A 22,574-nucleotide genomic window follows, 5' to 3' on the forward strand; every position below is an offset into this window, starting at 1 on the left:
GCCTGGGTTCCAAAGCATAGAGCAAATGGCGTTTCCCCAGTAGACCGCCTCGGTATAGTTCGATGAGCCCACAACACACTCGGCAATTTTTCGACCCATTTTCCTTTAGCTTTCTCTAGCCTCTTTTTGATGCCATCCAAGATGGATTTGTTAGAGGCTTCAGCCTGACCATTGCTTTGTGGATAAGCCAGCATGGAAAAGTAAGGCCGTATACCATACTTGCTGCACAGTTCTCGGTAGACGCCATAATCGAACTGGGTGCCGTTGTTTGAGATAAGTGCTCTCAGAATGCCTAATCGTGTTATGATGTTTCTCTAAACAAAATGCTTCATGTCGGTATCTCGGATGTGGGTTAGTGCCTCCGCTTCTACCTATTTTGTAAAATAATCTATCGCGACAATCAAAAATCGCTTGTTACCCAGGGCACGAGGCAGTGGTCCGACGATGTCAAGTCCCCATTGGGCGAACGACCAAGGACTAGTTATGGAGCTCAGCTCTTCAGCAGGCAGGTGGATCAAAGGAGAGAACTTCTGGCACTGTTCACACTTTTTCACGTAGCTTTCGACATCTGCTCTCATTGTCGGCCAGTAATACCCCTGTGTCACGGCTCGATGGGCCAAGGACCGCTCGCCAGAATGGGCGCCACAACTGTCTTCATGTATTTCAGTTAGAAGCTCTTCGACTTTGTCCGAGTGTACACATTCCAAATATGGACCAGAGAGGGATTTTTTATAAAACTTTCCTTGCGGATCCAAGTAGTATCACAGGGCTTTGTTTCGCAGCTTGTGCGCTTCTTTCTTGTCCTTTGGGAGCTGTTCGGAAGACAGGAATGCGGCCATGGGATCCATCCAACTCGGTACAGACTCTATAACATTGACCTGGACTTCTTCCGAAAGGCCAATGCTCGGCTCTGGGATGGAACCTACATCGATAGTTCGTTTAATCTCTGAGTTGATGGCGGAGGCTAGGCAGGCAAGGGCATCTGCATGTGTGTTCTGATCACATGTTATCTGGTTCAATTCATGATGGTCAATTTTTGCCAGCAAGGAGTTGGCCGTTTTCATGTAAGCCGCCATACGGTTGTTTCTTGCTGCGTACTCCCCCTTTAGCTGATTGATCACCAGTTTTGAATCGCAAAATACAAGCAAATGCCGAGCACCCAGAAGATGTGCATTCCGCGAACCGGCTAGAAGGGCTTCGTATTCGGCTTCGTTGTTTGACGCTTCGAAGCCGAGCTTGACGGCGTGCTCAATTATTGCACCGTCGGGAGCCATGATTACAACTCCGGTTCTGCTGCCCTGCTGATTGGATGATCCATCACAGTACAACTGCCAAATGTCCCCAACATAAATTCTCCAGTTGGGCTCTGGACGAATCTCATCGGGCTTGAAATCGACAAGACCCCCAGTGAATTCGGCAACAAAGTTGGCAAGTACATGTCCCTAGATTGAGGTTCTGGGTAGAAACTGAATGTCGTACTGGCCGAGTTCAAGAGCCCACTTTGAAACATGTCCTGATGCTTCTACACTTCGTAGTACTGATCGGAGGGGATAATCTGTTAGCACCCCAATGCTATGTCCCTAGAAGTAATGCATCAGTTTTCTTGCCGCCATGACTAGGGCTAGGATGAGTTTTTCCAGCGGAAGGTACCGTGTTTCGGCGTCAACCATTGCCTTGCTCACATAATACACTGGCTGCTGCTCCCCCAGTTCTTCCTTTATTAGTACGGCGCTGACGTCCCTGTCAGAAACTACCAGATACAAAATGAGCGGGTCACCAACAGCGGGCGTTGTCAAGAGTGGTACTGAGTGGAGGTAGGTTTTGAGTCCGTTGAAAGCGGCTTCGCATTCGACGGACGATTCAAAAGCCTTTCCCTACCGTAGTGTATGAAAGAATTGTCGGCAACGATCTGTAGACTGACTGATGAACCTGTTGAGTGCGGCGGCCATCCCCATCAACTTTTGAACCTCTTTTACTGAACGAGGGGAGCCAAGTTCCAAGATTATTGTGATTTGCCTCGGGTTGGCCTCGATTCCTCGGTGGTTGACAATGTAACCCAAGAACTTGCCAGAGCCGATCCCAAACGCATATTTGGAAGCGTTCAGTTTCATTCTATATTTGTGTAGAATGCTGAATGTCCTTTCTAGATCGGCTATATGATTCTGTTCTTCCTTGGACTTGACCACCATATCGTCAATGTACACTTCCATAGTGTGGCCGAGTTGCTCCTTGAACATAGCGGTGACCAGTCTTTGGTAGGTTGCCCCTGCATTCTTCAGCCCAAAAGGCATAACTTTGTGGCAGTAGGTTCCTCTTGGGGTGAGGAATGCAGTTTTGTCCTGGTCTTCTGGATGCATGGCGATTTGATGGTAGCCTCTGTAAGCATCCAGGAAGTTCATATGTTGATGGCGTGCCGTCGTATCTACAAGTTGGTCGATTCTGGGTAGGGGAAAACAATCCTTGGGGCAGGCTTTGTTTAGGTTCGTGAAATCGACGCACACTCGCTAAGTCCCATTTTTCTTCTTCACCACCACTGTATTAGAGAGCCATGTAGGGTAGGTCACTTCCCTAATTGCCCTGGCGTCAAGCAGCCTGTCAACCTCCTCAACAATGGCAGTAGTGTGCTGTCACGACCCGAACCCGCCCCCATGGGTTAAGGACATAACCGGCCAGTAATCTTGAGATTACCTACGGCCTCAAATCAAACCAAACATAACTCATCAGAGTAAAGGGGCCAAACGAAATAAAAATTTAAAACTTTGTCCATAGAGTTGTGCTTACATGGCACATCATAACAAACCATACATATACATATTAATAACTCACTTCAGAAAATGCTGTAGCATAAGGTTCTATACAGACAAGATCATTCAAGCCCAAGTCACCCCGTGAAAACTATATACAAACATGTTCAAAGTCTTTGCCAATGTGACAAAACAAAACAGGATAACAAAAAGGTGGAGACGAGTCTCGTGCGTGAGACGCTAGGACTGACTCTTCAAAACTTGGTTGTTCCTCCCAAACTTCACTGAGGCTGGGTTGGGACCTCTCTTGGCTCACCTACAAACACATGAATGAGCGTGAGAGAAAGCCTAGTGAATAATATCAAATAAAGGAGTTACACAAATGGTATTTAGAACAATGTGCTTCAAACAGCCTTGGGCCTAATTCGTATTTCTATCTAACATATATATAAATATAGGTCAAGTGATTACGGTTTCAAATACATCATACGGCCTCGGACCCAATTCATTCGTATCATTCAAGTCAAACTGGCCTTTGGCCCATTCGTACTTTCATTCATGTCAACCTGGCCTTTGGCCCATTCATACTTTCATTCATGTCAAGCTGGTCTTTGGCCCATTCATTCATGTCAAACTGGCCTTTGGCCCATTCATACTTTCATTCAAACCGGCTTTCGGCCCATTCGTTCTTTCGTGTCAAACTGGCCTTTGGCCCATTCATTCAATCATGGTATACTGGCCTTTGGCCCACTCTTTCTTTCGTGTCAAACTGGCCTTTGGCCCATTCATTCAATCGTGTCAAACTGGCCTCGGGCCCATTCATACTTTCATGTCAAACTAGCCTCTGGCCCATTCATTTACCAACACAAATATTGTTCACCATCCAAACTAACGAACTTATAAAACTTACATAGAAATAAGCAATAGGACAAACAACGCATTTCAGATATCTTTGTTAAGATATTACTCATAGTGATCGGTTGGTTGATTTGCCTTGGAGTTTGACCCTACACATCACATAACACATATGGGTCACAAACAATTCAATCCATTCTTAATTCACATATTCCTCTATAGGCTTCATTCTTATCCTTTTAACTCATTTACAATGCTCAATGTATGCCTAAGAGTGCTTAGAAGTGAAAGGGAACGGAAAACGAAACACAGAACGCATTCACAAAATTTCAAAAATAGGGGTCCCCGCTCAAGCGGATCTATGAGGTCTGCAAAAGTGCTGGTTACATCAAATTTATGCTCGAGTGCGCACTCGGACGCTCGAGCGCGAACTCGGTCTACATAGCTCCCCGCTCGAGCGTGAACTTCCCCGCTCAAGTGGACGTCATGTCTGCAGAAAATACTAGGAGCTTGTATTTCTTGCTCGAGCGGCGGTTCCCCTGCTCGAGCGGACATCATAAATTCTGGGTTTTCCAGAATGGTTCTTGAGCTCAAATTCAAAATCCAAACCAACATTTCTTGCATATTATGGCTCAACCTTAACATATACATATACTAACATGGCACCAACACCAAATTACAACATTATGAGGCTCAATTCCACGAATTACTTACATGCATGACTCAAATTATCCCAAACTCATCACCAGCATGCTAAATTCAAACATTCAAGACTCACACCTCCATGATTTGCACATGCATGTGGGAGATACTCATTATTCTCAACTTAATTGGTGAAGAGATGTTCAAATACATGGACTTCAACCAAAATTCAACATGGATCACACACTTTCTGCTCAAACATGGAAATTTATAGCAATTTCTTACATGCATGCACCTATTGACTTCAAATTCAACAAAACCTACTCAATTCATGACCTTTATCATCATTCAACCTTGAATTTACAAATTTACAACTAGAACTCATGGATTACTCACCAAGGAGCTTTAATCTTCACAATCTACGATTAATCCTTGAGTTTAATCTTCAAGATTTTCAAGCCTTGGCCCAAAATTGCACACTTCTCCTCTTGCTCCCTCTCTAGAGTCGGCCCCTCACTCTCATAAATGTATAATTCAAATTTTGAGCTCAAAAAGAAACAAATGAGAGTGTATAGTGGCCTTTTATAAGCCCCCTCTCAAATACATTATTTAATATTAATTAATTAGGCACTCATTCATTAATTTAATCAAGTTAATTTGATCTGAATAAATTTTCAATTATATTTCACCGTAGGCTCTAAAAATTATGCTAATCACAATGGCGTAATCAATTTCGGGTTTCGTGGCCGATAAGGCCTTCAATTTAAATTTCGAAGCAGATAATCAAACAGATATTCCTACAGTGAACAGAAAGAAATTCAAAATCACATATTTTCACATAATGGCACACAGAATCATATCAAACACATAATCACATTTATAATAAGGACCAATTAGCATAATAAGGGACTGGGTTATCACATGTGCTCTGCGGCTGACCGCCGACTTTTCTGAATGATTGGCTTGCACTTAGGATCGATATTCAAATGGTGCTGTGAAACTAACGGATCTATACCCGGCATCTCATACGGAGTCCACGCAAAGACATCAAGGTTGCTGAGCAGGAAAGAGATTAGCTGCTGTCTGTCGGATTTCAACTCGGTGTAAGCCGTTCGTGGCCTTTTCAATTAAGAGCCGCCCAACATCGTCGAGACTCTCTCGATTCGGCACCTCATTGGAATTCACCTGTAGTTCCTTTGGCATTTTTTCAACAAGGAGATAACATGTTTGTGCCGATTTCTGGAAGCCACAGATTTGCTCAATACCACGTTCTGTCGGGAAGCGTAGCAACTGATGATAGGTGCTTGGTACGGCCCGTATAGTATGCAACCAGGATTGCCCCATGATGAGATTATACGGTGACGGCAGCTTGACGACCAAGAATTCCACATCCACTGTTCGGAAACCTGCTCGAACGGGTAGTCTGATTTTTCCCAACGGGTACTCTAGATTGGCATTGAAGCCGAATAGTGGATAAGAGACCGGAGAGAGATCCGATTCGAAGAAGCCGAGTTTGGTAAATGTCTTATAGTACATAATCTCCGATGTGCTCCCCGGATCAATGAGTACGCGCTCAACTGTGAATCGGTTTACGCGTAACTCAATTATTAAGGGATCAATGTGGGGCAGTGTTACTCCGGCCAAATCCGAATCATCAAAAGTAATAACCTCGGCTTCATGGGGCCGTTTAGCCGGAGTGAGTCGGTCTTGAGGGTTCGACTGAATCGCATGCACTGCCGATGACATTGGCAGGCTGTATATCATGTGGATCACGCCGAGCGGGGGTGAATCCTGTCTCAAGGCTATTGCTTTGGTTCGGTTTCCTTTTCGGACGTACTGTTATAGCCGGCAATCTTGTACCAATTCCTCCAGGAGGTCCTTCAGTGCATAACAACTATCAATATCATGGCCATGGTCCTTGTGGTATTCACACCGTCTATCCCGTCTTCTCGTGTCGGGTGGTCCCAGACTGCTTGGAAATATTCTGCACATCAAAGCCTCATCATCTGCATGCAATGTCATAGCTTGCATGTAATGGCGGATGTGATCGGTGGAGTCTGATTTACCGTCGTACAAGGTGAATGACGGTGCTTTGAATTTCTTGGGTAGCACTACCTTTGCAATCCGTCGTACAAAAGGATCGTGTTGATCTTCATCCAAACTATTTCTTCTTCGCTTATGCCTTATACGGGGACTCTCTTCAGAAGAACTGGAAGTTTCAAATCGTCCCTTCTTCTTGGGCTCCGGGGATAATGAGTCGGAGTTGCTATCAGTATCTTGTTGTCGGGCTTGAGATCGTCGGCCACCTGCTCTCACAGGTCGTTCCGGGCCTTGACGTGCAGATTGTTTGGACTTTACCACCTCCAAGGCCAAATCCTGACGGAGACGTTCGTTCTCTGCGATCATGTTCTCCAACCTTTGTTCGTTTTGCTTTGCTTGTTCCATGATCGCTTGCATTGCTTCATGCTCTAGAGTCGAGGGTGAGGCGAAGTTCAGAGCGCGTCTTACGGGGATGGTCACCGGTCCAAGAATGTTTGATGGAGTGGGGTCGTCTCTTTGCGTGGTTTCATCAGTGACTATCGGAGGGTCTTCCGTTACGCCCACCATGGATGTGTTTGAGTATTCCTACAGACGGCGCCAATTGTGGAGAAGTGGTTTTGGAAATACTTTTCTGATCCTGGGAGACGCTAGTGATCCTCTTCTAGTCACCTGAAAAGGAATAAACACTCCGGTCGGGGGTGCCAGAATTAGCACTCCGACGGGCAAGTCAATCTTTACACTCAAGTTTACTTGTATTCTAAATTAAGCACAATAGTTCTTACATACCTCTTACTGGTTGATATTCTTATATTTATATCCTTTCTCTCTTGGGCCTCGGGATTAGGCCCACTTTCTGTTCGTCATTCGGCTTCCTTTGTAGCAAATTGCTTTTTACTCGGCCCTTGCCCTATTCGGCTATTTGACTGAATAGGGTAGGATTTAGATGTAGGATGAAGCCGAATACTATACATACATTCTAGTTCCCCAAGTTCATATACTCGGCCTATTTACAACCCCCATTATTCGGCCCCCACAAGTACCAACCAGGTCTTGGAATGGATTCACAGAGATGATCTAGGCAAAAATGGCCTAGCTGGGTGAACTCAGGGAGTCTTGGCCGAGGTCCCACACCTCTTGGCCGAGGTGTGGTCTCCTAGGCCTAGGTGTGCAGCTGCGGGCCGAGATGTTACAAGGTGCCGGCAAGGGTGTACCATGGTCGGCCTAGGTGTGCAGAGATTGGCCTAGGTGTGCATGCAAGATAGACTAAGCTGCAAGTGATCATGCAAGGTAGGCCAAGGTGAGATACAATGCTTGGCCTAGGTGTGAGATCTAAGCAAGAGTAGGTCTCAGTGACCACACTTAGGGAAATGAAGTCTCGAAATCTGGGTTTCTCCCTTGAAGAACATGAATATGAAAAACATGAATGCCAAAATCATAACTTCTTTATTCAAAATCTGAGATTTCATGATATAAGTTCAAAAACAGGGACCTGGGTACCCATACTTGGAGATTTCATGAAACAAACACAAAAACATGGATCTTGATACAAACTTTCGGATCAAAATATGATTTTTCTTCAAGAACACATGAACATCACTTTCTCTTTCTAAAACAAACTTTAAATCAATGAATGGCTCATGAATCATGCTAGATCATGCAATGTGATCATATCAACGTGAAGAACAACAAGAGTAGATCAAGATTCTAACCTCGAAATACGAATCTAACGGTTCAAGGTGTGAAGATCAAGCTTGGAAATCTAATCCCCTCTCTAAGAACCCTTTCTCCTTCTTCCTAGAGATTCTCTCTCTACAAGGCAAAGAAGAGACAAAATGATATGGGCTCTCAACTACAATCTGACTTAACCCTCTACTGGGACACGTGGCATCGTCGGATTAGATCTCTTAAAAAATGTGCCGGAATGAAAAGACAAGAGCATGACAAAGTGTGTATAACAGTAAGATGATATGGGCATTCTGACAAGCAATGATCTCAGATCAAGACATAGGCTTTGGGCAAGAAGGTTTCAATGATCTCGACTAGGAAGGATAACATTTGACCTAGCTGTGCCACACCTAGGCCTAGATGTGCCACACCTCAATCTAGGTCATACCAATCCCGAAACAAGATCACTAGGTGCAAGGATCAAAGATCTAGGATGCCTAGATGATGACATCTCGGCCAATATGCCTAGGTGACGGGGGAGGTCAACCAAAGTGGTTCCAAGATGGTCCTAAGTGTTGGCACTCAACGACCTAGGTGTAAGAGGTTCAAAGGTGTGACCTAGGCTTGAGACAACAAGGATAGATGACCTAGGCTTGAGACAGCAAGCAAGGAACAAAGCATGCTCATAACACCTAGGCAAAACATGATAACATTAAGACAAGACAAGAACCTTTACCTTGGAAAAACAAATCAAAGTCTAAAGATGCAAGCTTAACAAGACAAAATCATGCAAATGCACATGAACGTGACTAAGACAAGAATGTGGGTTATTACAAGAAGTTTGAATTGTCTGCAAAAGAATTGGGAGTTGTGTTTTTGCGCTTGAGCGGTACTTCTTGCGCTCGAGCGCAGATCCATGTTCTCAAACATGCATTTTAGCCAGTCCGCTCAAGCAGCCATTCCTACACTCGAGCGGAGATCGCGATTCTGTTTTCTATAAATATGTAATTAATTCATTTTCTATAGTACAGCTTCCAGATCTTCTTCTTGGATATTAGGGTTTTCTTCTGGAGCTTCTTTGTTAGTTTCTTTGATGTTTGTTTGAGTTGAACTCATGGTTTGAGAAGTATACATCAAAGGATTGTTTGTTTTATTCAATACAAAGAGAGAGTAATTCTTCGGTGGTTTCCGGGGAATTCGGGCCTGAAGCTTTGGTGGATTCTGGAGTGGCTCATCGTCGTGGATTCAACAATAACATTGGGCAAGACAATTTCGATGTGAAGACGGGGTTGGAAGAGACACATAGGGGTCGGTTCGATTCAGACATGGATTTGTTAGGTAATTGAGACTAGACTTGTATAATTCTTTTATGTCTTCTTAGTGGATTGTTTTGTGACTTTTGCCCGTGATTTTTTTTTTATCACAGTTGGAGGCGCTCCAATTGTGGTTTTGCCAATAAAATCGTTGTGTTGATTTGTCTTTGATTGTTTGATTAGAATTGTTATTTACTAGTTAATTTGTTTAATTTGAATAGAAATTAACTTTAGAAGTAAATTGAGAAAAATTTAAAACATAAAGGACCAAAGTGAAAAAAAAAAAAAAAAAAAAAAATTGAGAACCAAAAAGAAAAAGTAACCAAATATAAAAGAGGCAGAGTGTAATTTATCCTATACTTTACTTATAGAATTTTACATAGGATTGGGTTTCTCTCCGGTTTTTGATCGGATTGGAGAAGTAAAAATCAAGAAATTGAGTAGGAAAAAAGAAAAGAAAAAAAGAAATCAAATTTGTAATGATTACTTGGGAGATCAAACCACCACTATAGCGGAGATCAAACCATGGTAGGATTGAACACCACGATTGTCTGCAAGGGAAGGAAGTGGTGGTGGGAGAAGAGGGGTGTAAATTGGTGCACTGAATTGAAGGAAATAAAGGGCCATGAGTAACTTCCTAAATAGTCGGCAACATCTGAGAGAGCAATGCTTTCTCACCAATCACAAATCCAACTACATCAGCACTATGATGACATTTATGACACAAAAAGCTTTCAACGAGTAATTAATCTAATGATCCAAACCATATTTGATAAAGCAAACGTGAAAGCACCCAATCTTTTCATTATTCTATTTCTATGAAATTCTGTGGAACTTTTTTTTTTTTCTTATTTTGTTTTATTTGATCTAACCCTATATAATTTTTTTCTTTCTATTCTCAACGGAATAGGGCCTCAATATTAAAATAATAAAAAAAAATCAATGGAATAGGTTGTGTTTATTTGTGGAGATACTGCATTATTGTGAGAGTATAGACTTTAACATGGGTAAAATATGTACCAATTTCTGTTTGGTCAACAAATTGTTGACTGATAAAAGGGAGATTTTATGATTTTAAATTTCAAAATAAAAGGTATTGTGGAGGGGTAAAAACATTGACCCAAAGTTCAGAAGTGTTAGTCTAAGGCCCAAAATTCAAGTCCAACCAAGCAATCCGAACCAGGAGAAAGGCCCAAATCATTGATAGGTCTGACAGAAGAAGGGACAGTGTCATGTGGCCAAAACCTGAGTAAAATTGCCTTCTAGAAGGAGATCTACAGAATGCAGGGATGCCCTTAGATTCATTCACAATCGACAGTGAGGATCACAATTGTTGGGGATGGGTGCATAGGCTTGACTTACGCAAACGAAGCAATCATCCTATGAACCTAATCGGACGGATGGTGCAATCGGCAAGTTGGCCATTAAATGCCTGACATAATCTAAGCTGCACACAGCAAGGTAATCCAACGACAAAGGATGAAAGTAACCTGGTCACTTGCCCGACCAAAGTCTGGTAGTAACCAGAGCCCTTAGATAAAGATGCCAATCTATTGGTCAAGGCTAGGACAATAATACTATAAAAAGAAGAATACGGAAAAGTGAGAGAGGTAACAAAAAGAAAATAGAAAATCTTACTTCCTAAACAAATATTATATGGCTGATCATATTTCTGACTTGATCGTCAGAGGATCTTCCCGACTATATTTGGTCGGGAGCGATCACTAGCTAATTGGTTTTTCTTTACATAGTAAAGGAAAGATTATTTTGTCTTATATTCTTTGTGGAGAATCTTTTTGCCTTTCCCATGTATGATTTCAGAAAATAGAGGAGATGATGGTGTCATTTCAAATAAATAGAAGCGGTGCTAGTTAATTTAAAATGTTTTGGAGCTCTAATTTGTGAGTTCTAATAGCTGTAATGTGTATGTGAGGTCCATCTGAGGTGATGTTTTGGTCTTGTATTTTTTTATTTTTTATTTTTCACCTTACTAGAGTTTTATAAGGATGTATCATTGTTGTAATAATAATAACAATGATAAAGGTGTTTAGCAATGGTACAGGACAATGTTTTCTCAGGTTCAAGGAAAGTTCAAGGGAATTACTCAACAAGTAGTGAGACAAAAAAGAAAATACACAAATATAAGAGGGAGGGGAGGAGGGTGTAAGTGAGATTTGCATCTCATAGTGTTAGGTTTTTTTTTATTTATTAATTGGTAATTTTGTTAGATAAAATTCTATTTGGTTGTATTTTTATTCACAGCTCTGTTTAGTATAAAGTACGTCATTTGTATGTTTTACGGTAGAATTCGTCCAGATTCTTAGAGAGGAAGAGAAAACATGATGTTGTATATTAGAGGGTGTTTATGTATTGTTTTCTTTGAGGATTTGAGGGTGATCGATTGATTAACGAGTTTCATATTAACTATTATCAATGATTGTTTTATTCTTTCATTCATAAAAAGGAAGAGATGTCCTTGGTAGATTCTGAAGAACTTGGGTCTGAAACTTTGGTAGATTTTGGAATGATTCATCATCGTGGATTCAACATCGACACTGTGGATTCAACGTTGGGCAAAGCAATTTCGAAGTGAAGACGGTGGTGGAAGAGAAATATCGGGTTCGGTTCAATTCGGATGTGGATTCATTAGATAATTGAAAGTTCTCGTGTGTAATTCATTTTTATTTTCTTAGTATATTGTTTTATGCTTTTGGTCTGTATTTTTTTATCACAATTAAAAGTGATCTATTTGTGATTTCTTTCATGCTTAATTATTTTATCGATTTATTATTGATAGTTTAATTAGAATTATTATTCATTATTTACATAATTATAAATCATTATCAAAAAATTTTAAAATTTTCAACAACTTTTTATAATATTCTATTACAAATTCACTTGCATCATATCACAGATTCGTTTGCATCATGTATATAATTATAATTTTTTTTTAAAATTTTATGTACCACTATCGAGCAATTCTGCGAAAGATCAAAGGTCCGTAGTCATTGTCACCATTCCACTCCTGTCCACGTCAGTGTTCACTCTCAACTACATTTTCACAAGACCAGCTCATTTTATACGTCGACTAAGTCAGTCTTCGGACCTGACAAATTGAGCAATGGATTGAGACACACTCCTACAAAAATTCCACTGCCCCTTTACAAAACTGAATCGCTTATAATATAGACTTCACGCATATATAGATGGTCAAAATCACTTTGAGTGTATGGGAGTCATCCCCAAAGAAGATCCCAAACATTTCCTGACAAATGAGCAATGATTGAGACTGTCACCTCCACAAGATCCCCCCAAGACTCCCATAAATCTAGATCACTCATAATGTGGACCTCACACATACATGAGTAGGCCTCACACATAAATGGAGGATAAGAATCACATTGGGGGTGTAGAGATCATCCCCAAATAGGGTCTCAAACATTTCCCTTAAACAATTATAGGCGCGGCAATTTGGCTCTCACACATACACATAATTAGAGAATTAGTGTTGATCATTTCTTTATATGAACAAAAATATGGCACAATATGAATATTAAATAGATTGTGATACAATTGAATATGCATACACTATAATATATAAGAGTTTTAGAAACTAATTATTTTGGTCTCTAAAAATAAAAATTTTATTGCAAAAGATATTTAGAGACTAATTTTCATCATCATGCGGATAGTTGCTAAAAGATTGTCTTGAAAAGTCAAAAATAAGGCTTCTAGCGACAAAATTTTGAAAATGTCACTAATAAATAGATATTTAGGGACAATAATTTGGTTTCAAAATGGATTATTTTTTGAGACAAAAAAAATTGGTCCCAAAAGGATAATAATTCATCATTAAAGTCCAATTTTTGTTGTTAAAAATATAATAATGACACTTTTTATAACAAAATTATTTAGCCCCTAAAAAATAACTGTCTTTAAATTTTGGTCACTAAAACTTTAATTTTTTGTAAGGATAAATCAAACAGGATCTGTTTAACTTGTGTAATAATTTGTGTTAATACTTGGATATAAACTCACTATTAACCAGTAAGTAATTCAAATACAACTTAAATCTAGTAGCTATAGTCATTAAATTATATTTTGTTATTTCAAAAAAAACTTGTTTTTGTTAGATATTTGGATATTAATGAGTCGCAATATTTCAAATTGGATGTGTGGAGAATTAGTAATATTTTAAATTATTGTCATGAATATTATCATATAAATTAGAAAAAATGGAGCTTTTTTGATAAATCCATTTTCTAAGAGTTTTATTCCATCCAGCCCATATTCTTTTTTACTATTCCATTAGGTCCAATTTGAGATAAGAAGACCAAAATACCCTTTTCATCTACTTATGTTCCATTTAGTTCACATTATTTTTTTATATTTCAATAAGTCCTATGGGTGACATAATTACCAAAATACTCCTAATGTGAATGTTCATACTGTCAATGTGAATGTTCATATCGTCAATGTGTAAGGGCCCGGCCAATGTCGATCCTCGTTGATGCCTGGAAAAATTCGAGTCGGGCCGGGCCGGCCCATAGGCAAAAAAAATAGGCCCGGCCCGGCCCGTTGATAATGTGAATATTCATATTGACAAGTTAACATTCACATTGATAGGAGTGTAAAATTGGCCCATGGCCTGTGGGCGGCCCGAAGCCAGCCAGCCACCCGGGGCGGGCCCGGGCCGGCCCGTTCATAATGTGAATATTCACATTGACATATTAACATTTACATTGATAAGAGTGTAAAATTAGCCCGTGACCCGTGGGCAGCCCGAAACGCGAGCCCGAGCCCGGCCTGTTGACAATGTGAATATTCACATTGACATGTTAATATTCACATTGATAGGAGTGTAAAATTAGCCCACGGCCTGTGGACGGCCCGAAACCCGCCCGCGGCTCGTGGGCTGCCCTAGGCGGGCCCGACCCGACCCGACCCGTTGATAATGTGAATATTCACATTGACATGTTAATATTCACATTGATAAGAGTATAAAATTAGCTCGTGCCCCGTGACCGCCCGAAACTAGCCCACGGCCCGTGGGCGGCCCGAGGCGGGCCCGGCCGGCCTGTTGACAATGTGAATATTCACATTGACATGTTAACATTCACATTGATAAGAGTGTAAAATTGACTCGCGTCCTATGGGCAGCCCGAAGCCCGTGGGCGGCCCGGGGCGAGCCCGGCCCTGCCCGTTGACAATGTGAATATTCACATTGACATATTAACATTCACATTGATAGGAGTGTAAAATTGGTCCGTGGCCCGTGGGCTGCCCGAAGCCCGCCCGCTGCCCAGGGCGGGCCCGGCCCGGCCCGTTGACAATGTGAATATTCACATTAATATATTAACATTAACATTGATAACAGTGTAAAATTGGCTCGTGACCCGTGGGCAGCCCGAAACCCGATCCCGGGCCAAGGCAAGCCCGGCTTGTTGACAACGTGAATATTCACATTGACATGTTAACATTCACATTGATAAGAGTGTAACATTAACTAGTGCCCCGTGGCTGCCCGAAACCCGCCAACGGCCCATGGGCGGCCCGAGGCGGGCCCGGCCCGGCCCGTTGACAATGTGAATATTCACATTGACATGTTAATATTCACATTGATAAGAGTGTAAAATTGACTCGCGTCCCATGGGCGGCCTGGGTTTGGGTCCGGGCCTACCCCAGGCCGCGGGCGAGTTTCGGGCAGCGGACAAATTTTACACTCCTATCAATGTTAATGTTAACATGTCAATGTGAATATTCACATTGTCACGGGTCGGGCCAAGCCCACCTCGGGCTGTCCATGGGCTGGGGGCCAATTTTACACTCCTATCAATGTGAATGTTAACATGTCAATGTGAATATTCACATTGCTAACGGGCCGGGCCTGCCCTGGCCCGTGGTCGGGCTTCGGGCGGCCCACGGGTCATGGGCCAATTTTACACTCTTATCAATGTGAATGTTAACATGTCAATGTGAATATTCACATTGTCAACAGGCCGGCCCGGGCCCGCCCCCGGCCGCCCACGAGCCGTGGGCGGGTTTCGGGCAGCCACGGGGCGCGGGCTAATTTTACACTCCTATCAATGTGAATGTTAACATGTCAATGTGAATATTCACATTGTCACGGGTCGGGCCAAGCCCGCTTCGGGCTTCGATCGAGCTTCGGGCCGCCCACGGGCTGCGGGCCAATTTTACACTCTTATCAATGTGAATGTTAACATGTCAATGTGAATATTCACATTGTCAACGGGCCGGGCCGGGCCGCGCCTGCCCCGGGCCGCCGGCGGGCTTTTGGCCGCCCATGGGCCACAGGCCAATTTTATACTCTTATCAATGTGAATGTTAACATGTCAATGTGAATATTCACATTGTCAACGGGCCGGACCGGGCCCGCCCCCGGCCGTCCATGGGCCGCGGGCGGGTTTCGCGCTGCCACGGGACGGGGGCCAATTTTACACTCCTATTAATGTGAATGTTAACATGTCAATGTGAATATTCACATTGTCAACGGGCCGGGCGGGGTTGGGCCCGCCCTGGGCTGCTGGCCAATTTTATACTCTTATCAATGTGAATGTTAACATGTCAATGTGAATATTCACATTGTCAACAGGCTAGGCCGGGCCCGCCCCGGGCCGCCCACTGGCCATGGGCGGGTTTCGGGCAGCCACGAGGTGCGGGCTAATTTTATACTCCTATCAATGTGAATGTTAACATATCAATGTGAATATTCACATTGTCAACGGGCCGGGCCGGACCCTCCCCGGGCGGCGGGCGGGCTTTTGGCCGCCCATGGGTCGCGGACCAATTTTATACTCTTATCAATGTGAATGTTAACATGTCAATGTGAATATTCACATTGTCAATGGGTCGGATCGGGCCCGTCCCGGCCCGTCCATGAGCCGCGAGCGGGTTTCGCGCCGCCACGGGACGCGGGCCAATTTTACACTCCTATTAATGTGAATGTTAATATGTCAATGTGAATATTCACATTGTCAACGCGCCGGGCCTGCCCCGGCTCGCGGGCGGGTTTCGAGCCGCTCACGGGCCAATTTTGCATTCCTACCAATGTGAATTTTAAAATATGAATGTTCATATCATTAAATTGCTAATCGTTCAAAAAATATTTATAAAGGTATCAAAATTGAATATAAGGGCATAAGTGTCCGTGAAAATGGTGTAAATCAAGAAAATGGACTTTATGGAATAAAACTATACATACATGGGACTAAATGGGTTAAAAAATTCCTTCATGGACTTTTTGAGTTAAAACACTTCTAAATTGGACTTATCAATAAAAATCCCTAGAAAAAAGTACTTAGATAAAAATAACTCAAATAATTATATTTTCAGAAAATCCGTGGCATCAAACATAATTCTCACTTGGTGCAATTTGTACCTTTAGGAAAGAACAATTATTTTGAGTTAAATCTAATTACGTAATGCTCACTTGGTGCAATTTCTTTTATATATTATTCTTGTGGATACTAATGTTTAAACATGGAAAAATGACTGAGACCCCCAGCTGGGGGTGCTGGGGGTCAGCTCCCATTGGACCAAAAAAACTGTTTTTTTTTTTTTTTTGAATTTTCGGCCAACCCCAATGCGACACGTCACTGGGGGTCGTCAGTGGGGGTCACCCCACTGGGGGTCTGTAGCATGGCCCTTAAACATGTTATCGTTAGGTATATAGTAATTTGAAACATTTTGTTTGAAATATATAATTAAAATAAATTATTATGCTAATAATATTAGGTGAGTCTTGTTAGAATTGACATAATTATAAATAGACTAAATTAAGGGTTGTTTGGAAATGTTTTAAATAAGTTTATTTATTTGATAAACACATTTATTTGAATTACATTATATTTTAAAATTTTTTATAAAATATTAAAAAATACTAAATAAATAAATTCTAAACAATCCCTTAATATTAAAATAATCAATACTGTGTGGGTGATTTTCCGACCACACTGCCCGCTTAGTAACCAGCTGGAGAGCACTGGCAGAATAGATGGCACCTGACTGACCTGTAACAGAAATATAAGAATCCCGCGGTGGTTTCGACCACCCGGGGGCACTCCAACGATCAAGTCAGTATATCTCTCAAAGATAAATCAAGTACTAAACTCACAAGCTTGAGTATCAAAAGCATACCTTAGACCCATGGGGGTGCCTCTCTTTTATAGCCAATACAATCCTAGTCCCAAAAGGAGCCTGGCCCTAATGGACTTAGGATTACTGCTAATCTGGGACTCCCAGTGGGATTAGGATAAACTCTCTAAGAGTCTTATCTTTACCCAAACTGAAGTCTTCTCCCAATCTAGGACTCTTGTCCATATCCAAGTTGAGTTCCCTCTTCATTCTAGGACTCTTGTCCCTTATCCGCTTATCTCGGTTTCCGATATCTTCGGAGATAACCTCGGCCTTGCCGAGATCACCTCGGCGTCACGACCAGGACACGTGGCACCTCGGCTGACACGTCGGCGTCACCTTGCCACGTGTTGGTACTTAGAAAATATATCCCCACAACTGCCCCCTAGGTTATATTACCTCGGCATTCTGAGGTGATGGAACCTATACTGTTCGTTCATCTGTGCCCTTCTGTCTGAGATCAAACTCTCCGACCTCAAAGTTCCCTGGACTTTACTGTCCACTGGTGTCAAGAATCAAGTTTCACGCTTTCCGAGCTACTTGAAATCGCACCTCCTAGCCGAGGTTCTGGTTTCCATTAATTCGTAAACTCCAAGAGCTTTACAACTGCTCCACTCACACTCTCTGGTGAGTTCCTGATTTTCAGTCATCCATTTGACTCCGGCGATTCTCATATCGACGTTCATTTCACTTTGTAGGTTCATAAACTCTTTACTTGCTATTAAGCTCAAACTTTCATAACTCTTCTGTTTTACTTTGAATCTGTTTATTTTTCCATTTGTTGCTTTTATTCTCGTCTGTCTTCAAGTTTTTGATTTCTTATTGCTAAAATGCCTGGAACTGTTCTTTGTCATATCCGCTTTCTGTTGCTAGCATCATGTCTGGTTCATTACTTTCTTATTCTTCACATACTTACTTAGTGCCTGTGTACTTGGTTTTACTCTTTGAACTTTGTCATCTTCTTGACTTCTGTTTTTCTCTTTTTTTCATTTAATCTTCTGGCTTCTTCGCTTTCTAGCTCTTTTGCTTAAATCCGTCATTTGTTCTAAGTTTTCAAGCTTCTGCAACTGTCTTCGTTTCTCTCCTCCGGTGAAGCTTTTCGTCATTCTGTCATTGTCGTCAGACTTCGGCAAATCTCATTCCGACTTCCCTCTTTCTGGTAAGCCACTGTTCCTCCTGGTTTTATTTCTTGTTGCTTTCCAAGAAGCTCTGCTTCATTGTTAATCACCATTGTTGTTTTACCCATTATTTCCAAATCATCTTCTTGAATACACATTGTTCACACATCTGTTGATTTCTGCCACTGTTCTTGGCTTGACACATTTGTGCAATCTTTTTGTCTTGATTTCTTGGTAGCTTCATCACCATTCTTGTTTATGAATTACATTCTTGTTTCTGTTTTCTGTGTCTTTTTCCAGATTCTTGCTTTCAATCTTTGCCTTCAAACTCCGAGGTGCCAATCGCCAAGAAGAGCTTTGATCAAACTCTTCAAGAGGTTGATGCTGAGCTCGTGGCTGAGAAGGCTGCTGAGAAGTTCTTTCCAACTGTCTTCTGGGGGTGAGACACAACCTACCGCTGATGCCGAGTAGTTTGCTTCCTTCTTGAAATTGATGCCGAGGTAGCGGTAGAGAAGCTCCTCCAACTGTCTGCCGAGGCTGAACCATTGTCGTCCGTCGAAGTAGATTAGTCCGACGTTCTTGCTTTCAGTCCCTAGTTCTTTAAGGTCTTCATTTTTGTACTTGCCAACCTTCTCAGCTCTTAACAAGCTAGTTGGTCATCTCGGTTGATCATATCTCAGAAACGTCTTTCAGTGTTTATCTCGGCTATACCAAATTTGTAAATTGCTACAAATTTCAACAAGTGGTAGACTTCATAATCTTCGGTTAACTCATTTTGTAATTTGCTCAAGAATTTCAACAAGTGTTAACATTCCTTGCTCCTTAATTATCATTCCTTCCCCCTACACCTTCTCCTTGCCCCCTAATGTGAACGTAAGTTGTACTTAGGATCACATTAGGGAAGTTGGCTTCGTGCCGTAGTCACAGACCTGATGTGTTCTTCTTTCGCCGATGTATTAAAACTTCTGGTATTTAATTCACCCCCTTTAAACCCTCTTTCTCTTGGCTTTTGCAAATTATCATCGCTGTTTCTTGAAGCATTTATTCCTTTCACAATTCTGGTCACCACTTCTGGCGTGCATTTAGTGGTTCTAATCAAAACGACGTTTGACTCCGGCAAATCTTTTTCCAACATTTAACTTTGTGCACTCTTGTAAATTCTCTCAAAATTTCAACAAGTGTAAAACATCATTTCGGTTTAACTTCGGTTAAGTATCATTTCAATTTAACTTCAGTTAAACATCACCTCAGTTTAACTTCGGTTAAACATCATCTCGGCTTAACTTCGGTTAAGCATCATCTCAGGTTTTGAAGTTTTTCCTTCTTTTTGTCGCTTGTACTCTTGTACCTTTTTGTTCTTTAGATAATGTAAGCTCTGTATATGGCCGATGTGCCTCATTGTTCTTGAAATTCAATTTTCCTTCTCTGAATGGAGCGCTCTTCGTCGCCCTCCTGGACGAGGATTTTCTTCAGTGTCTCTTCACTTTTTTTGGCTGGCTCCTTGCCGACATCATCTAGGACCTCCATGTCCTCGTCTTCAATCTCTGCCTTCCCTGGTTCCTGAATGTTTGCAGGTAGTTTTCATTGCTGCCATGGAGCAATTCTTTGCCTGCAGTTGGTCTCTTCTGACTTCTTCAATCCCATGTTCTGTGGGGAACCGCAATAGTTGATGCAACGTTGAGGGAACTACCCCCATTGCATGCAACCATAGCCTTCCCGAGATGATGTTGTAAGGTGAAGGCGTGTCAATCACGATGAATTCTGTCTTGATCTTCTTCTAACTGCTCTTGCATGATTCTATACTTAGAATATTTTGCATGCCTTTCATACTATGCCTCCTTTGTGCAATCTTCTTGGGGTTACATACCTCGGGTATAATAGCTACAAAACTTTTACTTCGGCAAGATTCTGACCTGCAAACTTTTCATAAATTCTAACAAGTGCGAAACATATACTACTCAATGTTAACTTTGCAAATTTTTTCTCAAATTTCAACAAGTGTTTAAACGGTGATCTCGGTCTAGCCTACTTGTAAATTGCTACAAATTTCAACAAGGATTAACATAACAAGTGTTAAACAATAATTTATTTGTAAATTGCTACAAATTTCAACAAGTGTTTAAACAATATACTTAGCTTTTACCTTAACCTGTAAATTGCGGCAAATTTCAACAGATGATCACATGTCGGCTTAACATTATCTTGTAAATTGCTACAAATTTCAACAAGTGTTAAGCATCTTCTCTGGTTTAACCAACCTGTAGATTGCTACAAGTGTTTAGCAATAACCTCGGCTTCACTTCGACTTGTAAATTGCTACAAATTTCAACAAGTGAAGAGAAACAGTAATCTCGGCTTAACTCCAACTTGTAAATTGCTACAAATTTCAACAAGTGAAGATAAGGAATCAGCTTAATTCCAACTTGTAAATTGCTACAAATTTCAACAAGTGAATTAAGGAATCAGCTTGACTTCAACTTGTAAATTGCTACAAATTTCAACAAGTGAAGACAAGGAATCAGCTTGACTCCAACTTGTAAATTGCTACAAATTTCAACAAGTGAAGACAAGGAATCAACTTGACTCTAACTTGTAAATTGCTACAAATTTCAACAAGTGGAGACAAGGAATCAGCTTGACTCCAACTTGTAAATTGCTACAAATTTCAACAAGTGGAGACAAGGAATCATCTTGGCTTAATTTCAATTAAGCATCATCTCGGCTCAACTTCGGTTAAGCATCGTCTCGGTTTAACTTCGGTTAAACATCATCTGGGCTTAACTTCGGTTAAGCATTATCTCGGCTTAACTTCAGTTAAGTATCATATCGGCTTAACTTCGGCTAAGCATCATATTGGTTTAACCAACTTGTAAATTGCTACAAATTTCAACAAGTGGTAACCGCATTCTTCTTCTCTTTGCCCCCAATGTGAACTTAAAATCCACTTGGGTTCTCATCATGTAGCTTCGACCTTGTCGCCGAGGTTGAATTCAATCTGAGGTTGTCGGCCTTGGTTTCTTTATTGATCTTACTTGGCTCCAACCTGAGTTTGATTTTCGGCCTCGCATCGGCGAGCCGTTTCTCTTTTCTTGTTCCGATGCCTTTGTTCCTGGCATGTCTTCCTCGGCCCTAGCATACTTCTCAATTCTGGCCAACTTTAGTCTGATCTTGTGTGTTTCCTTTTTATCTTCTGGGATTTGAGATCTGCTCATTGTGCTCTTCTCTTCTCGGACTCAGGTCCTGAGATCTTATCTTCTGGAATCTTGGATCTACTCACTCAGGTTGAGCTCTTCTTTTCTCGGACCTACTCATCTAGGCCGAGATCATGTCTTCTGGGATCTGGGATCCGTGATTTGCTCACTCAGGTTGAGCTCTTCTATACTTGAATGTTATCTTCTTGGGAGCGCTCATGCCCCCTGTCTTTGCATCCCTTCTAGAAGGGTCTTCGTTCCTCCGCAGGTATCTATCCTTTCATACCTGGAGGTTGTCTTCGTTGCTTCGATCTGTTGTCTTTGGTGCGTCACCTTCCTGGCCGGCTTCTTTCACTCCGTGACTCTGGTCACGAGTGTCTGTGTTACTATTGTCCCCTTCAACGTCGAGATCAATAGGTCTTCCACTCCCAGCAGGAGCGTAGTCTCTAATCTAGTCATTCTGTTCGTCATTGGCCATCTATTCTTCTTTCTTTCCCACAGACGGCGCCAAATTGTGTGGGTGATTTTCCGACCACACTGCCCGCTTAGTAACCAGCTGGAGAGCACTGGCAGAATAGATGGCACCTGACTGACCTGTAACAGAAATATAAGAATCCCGCGGTGGTTTCGACCACCCGGGGGCACTCCGACGATCAAGTCAGTATATCTCTCAAAGATAAATCATGTACTAAACTCACAAGCTTGAGTATCAAAAGCATACCTTAGACCCATGGGGGTGCCTCTCTTTTATAGCCAATACAATCCTAGTCCCAAAAGGAGCCTGGCCCTAATGGACTTAGGATTACTGCTAATCTGGGACTCCCAGTGGGATTAGGATAAACTCTCTAAGAG

The sequence above is a fragment of the Camellia sinensis genome, chromosome 9 (assembly GCF_055761805.1).
Source record: "Camellia sinensis isolate YWXY chromosome 9, ASM5576180v1, whole genome shotgun sequence".
Classification (NCBI taxonomy): Eukaryota; Viridiplantae; Streptophyta; class Magnoliopsida; order Ericales; family Theaceae; genus Camellia; species Camellia sinensis.